The sequence below is a fragment of the Limanda limanda genome, chromosome 12 (genome assembly GCF_963576545.1).
Source record: "Limanda limanda chromosome 12, fLimLim1.1, whole genome shotgun sequence".
Classification (NCBI taxonomy): Eukaryota; Metazoa; Chordata; class Actinopteri; order Pleuronectiformes; family Pleuronectidae; genus Limanda; species Limanda limanda.
Window position 1 is genome coordinate 8,016,212 of NC_083647.1, and position 8,721 is coordinate 8,024,932.

Below are 8,721 nucleotides of genomic sequence, written 5' to 3' on the forward strand. Positions count from 1 at the left end.
ACTGTACGGATGGTGTTCGTCTGTTTAGCCACTTGATAGCAAAGAGACAAAACTGTTCGTCATCCTTCCTGGATGCTTAACTGCAGCTCACTCATCCATCTCAGAGCTCAAACAGAGTGAGATGGCCGTTAGCTCAGAAGATGCATTAGAGCCCTGCAGAGTACAGTTAAAGTGCCTGTCACAGCTTTTTGATCTACTTATGAGCCCCATAAAGTCATGACATGATTGCAAAGAAATGCAAGAGAAGCTACATATGCCAAACTTTGTAATCCCAATGTCTGGACAAGAGTTATGATGGTGTTTATCTCACAGAATGTTTTACTGTTTAGTAAGGGCCTTTGGTTTTAAACGAAGCAAGATCACTAGGGAGGTTTTGTAGGACCCTGTACGTTTTAAACAATATTTTATTCTTCAGGTCAAACAATTTATGGTCGAATGGTTTCCAAACCCTGCAGGTGAGGATAAAATAACTTTATGATGGATTACTGGTGAAAACAAGGTGAATTATATTTAAGAATATTCAGGTCAATATATAAATTGCCATTTTGACTATCAATTTGCACTAAATGGTAAATACCGACCTGTGAAAATGTATTTTTTGAAATGTTTTCAAATTTATTGAAAGTCAAAAACTGAAGTTTATAGAATAGATATACTTTGGCACACCTGCGATACTTTTCTGGTAAAGTGTCTGCAAGCTTTCCACACCTGGATTCGAGCACTTTATTCCATTCTTCCTGGCAAATCGACTTAAATGCGATCAGATTGGATGGGACGAGTTTGGGAACTGCTGTCTGCTGTTGTCTTGGCTCTAACCTTTGAGTCACTGTCATACTGTCTCAGGCTGCATGCAAGCTGGAGCAGGTTTTATTCAAGGACCTCACTGTATTTGAGTACACTCATCCTTCCCTCAATTCGGATCACTCTGATGAAAAGGTCCCTAAAAATAGTTCACTTATTGTCATCAGACCAGAGGATCCTTCTTCTCCTCATGATCTCAAGATTCCTTTAAATGCCATTTGGAAACCACCAAGCAACCCGTCATATGCTTTTCACTCAAAGTGGCAATCTACCATAAAGGCCTGATTGATGCAGTGCTGCTCAGATGGTCGTCCTTTTGGCAAGTTCTCCCATTTCTGCAGAGGACTGTTGGAACAGACAGTGAGACAGAAGGACCTGGTTGTTCCAAACTTCTTCCATGAGACAAAGTGATTGAGGCCACTGTGCTCCAGAGAAAACCTGGTGTTATACCTTTACCATGATCTTTGCCTCGCAACTATGTTTATCACAGAGGTTCACCTTTTCAAAGGATTTCCAATAATGATCTTTGATTTTTTATTTCAATTAAGTTTACAGCATAATAATGTGTGCCAAAATAGTAAACCACACACATTTGTCATACCACTCGAATGAATTACAGTTGCTTGGTGCTGGGAGGCTTAGTTATCGGAAAGCCTGTCATACTGTATATTTAGTACAGGATTACAAAATGGATCACATACTGAACTGTTGACTGTGCTGTGGGAATGACACAAAACCTGTATTTCAGGGGAATCCCATGAAACAAATGTGAAACAGTATCTACTGGTATCCAAACCTTGACATGGTGACAAATAAATGCAGTGGCAACTAAATGCATTAAAGGGAAAACTGGAAACCACCCCCTGATATACAAAGCCACAAGCTTAGTGTAATGAAGTAATTTCCTCTGCCGAATGACACAGTACTGAACCAGAACAAGTCTCAGTAGCAGAACAACAAACTCAAAGTTATAAACTTTACGTATGTAGGTTAAATATCCAGCTTTGGCGTCTAAACATTCTCTGCAGTAGCTAAAGTAAACACACACCCCATTTTCAAAAGTCTGTGTCGAATCAAGATCCATATCTCAATCTCATCCCGTCTGATGTGACTTCATCGGTGTAAAGAAAACCCTGAGGATCTCCTTCCTCTGAAAAGATCAACTGTATAATTGAGACTATTAAAGAAGGGACACCGATGGCGTTAGTGGTTTTGGGAGTCAAAGACACGGCAGAGAAATTCTTCTACAACTAAGGTTTGCTGGCATGAGAGGTGGGCCCAGTGCAGTGGTGGGGCTCAGCCTCCATGAGCCTGGAGGACCCCCAGGGAAAAGCCATTCCAGAGAGCGGGGGACTCTCACGGACAGTCGAGAAACTTTCCCACAATCAAACACACAAACAGAGTCACACAGGGCAGCGAAAGGGACCCCTGTCCACCACGGAGACTGAGGGAGGGAGGGAGGGAGGGAAAGAGGAGGAAGATCTGATAGTTACAATAACACAGCCAAAGAAGTAAATGTTGCCATATCTCTAGTGAGGAGGCCCCTTATGGTGAATGCACTCTATTGACAAACACTGCTCTTTAAAGTGGGGCCGGTTGGGGCTCAACATTCTTCCATGTTTACCCTGTAAATAACCTAAAGTAAATTGTTAGGAACCCAGGAGGCTGTTGTAGAGCTCCACCAAATCATTTGACCAGACCAACATAGTTCAATGGTAAATGACCACATTAAGGTAATCTGTTTTCAGCACAATCCACCACTACAAATACCATCTGCTAGGCATTAAACAGGGTGTCAGGCCGCTGAGGACATCTGGACTGTTAGCGTAGAAGAGGTTAGCATAATTTACTGAAGACTTGATCCTTTTGGAGACCCCATACTGAAAACTTTATCTAAATCGAATTTAGTTTTAAAACGAGGCTTACCTCCTTTTGGCAGTAGGTGGTGCTATCACTATACTAGACTAATCTGTTCAGGTCAAAAACACTTTTCTCTCTTCAGGTCGTATAAATTTCATCAAAGGATTCTATCATCACTGACACTGACATTAAAGCAAACTGACATTAAAGCAAACTGACAACAAATAATTATTTGCTTAATGAATCCTTTGAAGTGTTATTTTACAGAAACTCATTTGAGCTGTTTATATGTAAAGCAGCCAAGAACAGTTCATCAAAGTTTAAAACATGTCACTTCCTGTAGCCAGCAAGTGGCGCTGTAATGATGAGTCAATACTGATATGGATCTGATCAGGGCATGTGAATGAGCTTTGAGGCTGAAAGAACAAAGCACAGAGGAGTTATAATAAATCCCTCTTTTTTTAGCGAATCATCGAAATGTCATGCCACACCACATTCACACCGTGTGATGAAATCATATATACCGAGGTAGATATCTCCATCTTGTTGAGATGATATTCACAGAACTTGAAGTTGATCTAATGAAAGCCCAAGGACAAGTTCATCGGACTTATTTGTTTGTCATGAAAAGACAAATGTCCCTATCGATTTTTGTACATGTCGGCCAATCTTAGTGCCGGGGCTTCACTTTAGGGGGCGCTAGTCAGTTATTTTGTCACGCCCATTCCTTAAAACCATATATATATCTTCAGGGAGGTGCTGTTGTTACACAAATGTATTTTGAGGGAGACTGAAGCATGAATACTGAAGTTACAGCAATTTCGTGTTAATGGCAAATTGATGAACTTTGATGCCACGCCACTAATATGGCGTTTGACGAAAAGTCACATTAATCTTATGCCATTATCAATGTCTTGAGACACTTTTGACACAGTTCTACATTGTTGCAGTCAATGATGAGGAGGAATACTTCCAAGTGTAAGATGTTCCAAAAACAAGACAATTCCTGTTGCCACAAGGGGGCGCTGTGATTCTTATTATAATTTCTGTGTAGATGACATCAGGCCGGGACTCTAGTCTTACATGTCTAGTTTGGAGTCGATTGCACCATGTATGTCTGAGATACAGAACATCGTGTTTGATGGCCTGTGATCAAACTTTTACGCCAGGTGTATCATGACTAGACTTTTTTTTTTGTCTAGTCATGATACACCTGGGCTACGATTTTTGTGAAGATCGGTGAAAGCTAACTGAGGGGCTTTTCCTTAGATGGCGCTGTTGAGCCATTTTGCCACGCCCATTTCAAATTACTCCAGAATACAATTACTTTTTGGGGTTTTGAATTTCCTGCAAACTTTGGTAAGAATTTGAGCATGTCTAGGCCCTGAAAAAGCCCAAAAGGGAAATACAAGTCCTTAGAAATACAAAAGAGCCTCCCACCGTAGGTGCTCGGGCCCTAAAAAGCCAAGAGATTTGTTGTCAGTTTGGCAATGGGGACAAATTCTACTCAGTTTTCAAGCAAGAGAGGTTCTCTTGTTAAAGAGAAGATGGGTGAAATTTGTCAAAACAAAGCCCCATGACTCCAGACATAGCTATTGAAAACCACTAGCTGCCCAACCCAACATGTCAAGATAATTCAATCTAAAGCATAATGACGAGCTCTTTGTTAACAAAATCTATTTCCTGGAGGGTCAGTTGGGCAGTTGATTACGGTCGCAGGTCAAAGGTCACCTTTCACCACAGCTAACGATACGTGGAGTCTAATCTTAACAAAAACATAGGTCTGATAGCTACATCTTTAAGGCTGCTTTCAGTGAGCCGACATGAGAATACAGCAGGAAAATAAACATTGCCTTTAGCAGCAGCGTTTCTAAGTAAATTCCTGCCCCCTGCATGCTATACCCCTATGCCACCCCTCGCCTCAAACTTTCTGTTGTTTTGAAGATGTCTGACTCAGACAATATCCTGCTATGTTCGTCATAAGTGAAAAGGCAAACTCTTTGAAAAATGGCTTTACATTTTACAAAGCTTCTTTCCACAATTCCTTGTTGGAGTTTTGGCAATTTAGAGCACAGAATAACCCAAAACGTCATTCACTAGGACCCTCAAATCTTTAACACACCTGGTTGATCCAAAAGCAGAATCCCTCAGAGGGATCTGATGGCTTCCCGTTTGGATTGTGCCGTTTCTGCAGTCAAGTGTTCAATCACATATTTCACTGTCTTTAACACGAGCCAAAATTTCTCAGTGTTTTGCTGTGTGATTGATGTCCCTCCACTGGAAATCTAAAGGTTACATCTTGAGAAAATGTGGCATGCGAGCCTCCTTTCGAGTGGGTCGGCAAAAGTCTTCAAACTTCCTTTTATAGAAGTAACCCCCTCTAAGCTGGATATCATAGCCATTATAAATAAGAAGCTGGAATGCAGAAGGGGAAAAAAATAAACATCCGAGCTGCTCCTTTATCTGCACCCAGCTGTGCAGTTCAGGGGCCAATCCTTGGAGATGATGTCATGCTGGCATTGCTTTACTGTTAAAATAGTTTTCCTATAATTTCTGTAATTCATTCAGTGAATGGCAAGCAGACTCTAGTAAATACAGCTTTTGAATAAAGGTCACATAACCTTCAAAGCACTAAATGCAATGAATGCCAACTGTCCCGTGGTGAGAGTATCAGTGAATCCATAGCAAACTCAACTGGCCCGCTGTGACTACAGGCATATCCAGGGAATGATCTACCTACATAGACGTGTCTAGCTGGTAATTTGAGGTTCAGTCACAGTGGTCAGTCATGTCCACTGGAATGGTGTAGACAGGCCACAAGGTCCAAACAGATCTTCTAAGAAATTGACAGACATTTTCAAGGGTACTTAAATGAGTAGACCTCAAGGTTTATTTATGGTTTGAGGAGTGCCGGTGAGCGAGGACTGACGGAGGAACATCTCCAGGTTCAGCTTTCCAACATTAAGTCAGACGCACAGTGAATCTGAGATGCGGAGGTGAGGGGGAAACCTGCAGCCGGGAGAACACAGGGGACTGACGCACTGGAGATTTGATAAACGATTCCATATGCGCTCTACATCCCAAGTGAAAGAGCCGCTTTGTGCTCAGCGAGGTAGCACACTCCCAAGTCCCAAGTGCACCCCCTCTTTCCCTTTCCCTTCCATCTATTAACAAAAACCTATCTGGCCTTTTCTCGGTAGCTCAGGATAATACTGGCCAAGTGTAGGGGGCAAGAGTAAGGGGTTTGGATGCCCGAGTCCCAACCCTCCATCCTGCAGCCTATTTTGACAGGAGCTAATTGCCTGTGACTTCATGGAAACGTGGGCCTGAAACAACCATTGCATTGAGTTAGATGTCTGGAGGTTAGAGGAGGGATGAGGGTAAAAGGGACAAGATTGGGGGAAAAGCAGGGTGATGTAGGGGGGAGCGAGCAGTCAGGAGGTGAAGACACATTGTGATACTCTCTACCTCCATTAACCCCCCCGTGCAACAATCTCTTGCAGTGATGGGGAAATAATTCCTCAAGACTTTAAAGAGGTAATCTTGCATCTGCTCCCTGCGTGTTTCTCCCTGATATGACTGAAGAACCTATCAACCAGTCATCATACACACACTCAATGCAAACACCACAAGCTTCCCTAATAGAATGAGAACAGGGCATGGTGAAATTACTTCCCAATTCATACCAGTGGTGGAAACACGCAAGCCTAATCAGGAAGGCACTGAGCTACTGTTTCCAAAAACACTACAATGGCATGGAGCCATTGTCAAAGCCCACTTAACAATGATATATTGTAGAGAACTGAACTTGAGGTGTTTATTCTATGATTAAGTATCTGAGGTCGATGAGATGTTAATTAACCGAATGACTGTGTGGTTTCTTTAAACAGTGCGTGTGTGGTGAGAGGAAATTCGATAACAGGGACATATTGAAGAGGAGGAAAAAGAAGGAGGGATGGTGGATGAATGCAAAGTGTCTAGTACTGTACAATCGCCACACTAACAGTGTGCTACCACTAGGGGTTGTTCGTCCCATGAAAGTTTATGCTTCTATCCATCTGTCCAGAGGTCGACCCAGGCCAAGCAACTGTTGACATTTTACTCAAAGTACACATCCGTAATTGCTTCCGCAGCAGGTGACCTACAACTCAATGCTGAGTCTGAACGTTTCCTGTGTAAACACAAATGGAACTCCAACGCTGCTTTGTGAACGTGTTGCCCACATCACACATCCTATGGCCCCAGCGTACGATGCAAGAGCTACGTGAAGCGGCAGAGAAAAAATAAAACCCTTGCAGATATTCAGATTAATAGGATGAGGTGCCAGCACATGTACACTCAGATGATATCACTGGCTTCTTCACACCTGGGTAAAGCCCAGACTGATCTGATGCAAATGGGTTCCAGCAAACCTGGGCATTCCTGCCACGCTGCACTTCCTCTCCAACTCAGGTTCTTCACAGCAGACAACAACCTCACGTCTATATCGAAGAAACCAAGCAGAACTTTTTGCAACCACTCATCAACAGGTCCTGCTCAATGAATACCTGTAGACAGGACGTGTTCTACAGGAGTTCACTTCAGGCCACTGTATGGAGTTAGAAAGATTTCATTATAATATTTTTTTACTTGCGGACAAAATAGAATAAATGTTAAATGTTGGAGGTATTTTTGACTAAACCTGAAATAAGCATGGCCAAATCTGTCTTTAACCACGTTCCCATAAAATCAACCATATCATACTCTCCAGGAATGTTACAGAGGAGAACATGCGGTGCAGTGTTAAGATCTTTGTGTATTTTCCAACTTCCAGCGTCCAAACTTTAAAACCTTTCCATTCTTCTAGAAAAAGCCAGTTATTCAAATATATAAATCAAGTTTATGATCCAAGTTGTTTCACAGTGACTCTTTTCGGGCATTGGATGACCCCCTAACTATCCTTGCAGTTTTTAGGGTGCTTCTGTGCACATGTACAGTTTATAGTTCCAGAGGACGACAGGCAGCAGTAAACACACTGTTTATGTTCCATTTTAAACCTTTCTTTTCTGAGATATGGCTCTGCATATGCACGCAGCATAAGTGCAATTCATGGCTCAAAAATACAGTTGCCTCCTGCTGCAAAAACAAATATGCACACACCACACTGGTTTCACTTCTTTTGACATACTGTACTCATAAATGAAAGTGCTATTAAAGTGCTGCGTGACCACTTGTGACTGAGGACGGGGATGCGAGGAGGAGGAGGAGGGCTTTTAACAGATGCAACACTGTGTCTGGTGTAGGATTATACCCTCACACAGCTAATTACTCCCAGACGCCTTCGCTGTGTGCCAGAAGCCCTGCACAGATACAGTAAGTCAGCACGCTGCCTGCCTATCCACCGCACGAAGGGAAGAGTGGGCTGCAGCGGAGACAGGCAGGAGGCGGTGGGCCTGTGCTGTGGCCACTCTGCGTGTCAGTGATGGCTTCAGAGAGGAAGGAAGAAGAAACAGAAGAGCGTTATTAGGTGAATTGTAAGGTTGCAAGTGCTGCACGATGTGGCGTCAAGACGATGTGATGATTACTTGGCTGTGGTTTTAAAAGTCACATTTGGACCACATACAATGTAAATCTGAGTCCAAAGAGCCTCTGGCAAATCATGCACAGAATCTGTGACTTGGCTGCAGATATGCATTAACATTAAAGACTGCAAAAAGAAAAAACGGAGCAACATGTCGTCCCTGCAGCAAACACATGCCTCCGGCCCACCTCAGTTCCTGCCCAGTACTGCCCACAGCCTTCTCACCTTGTGGCCCCAGCAGACAGAGGCCTCCGCCAACCAAAACATCTGAACTTGCTGGAAGTCAGTAAACCTCTACCTCGGTGACTGGTCAAGAACAATGGCTCCCGTCTTTCTCCCTGCTGGCAACCCCTCTTAAACCTTTGACTGGGCACAGACCAAAACCATGTGTGGCCGCTCAGCTACCTGGTCTCACACACGCAGAGCTGAGCAGGGTTTCCAGGCATCCTTCCGCCCACAGGCACACAACCAGCGGTTCTTCACCTTCCGCCCAGTCAGCA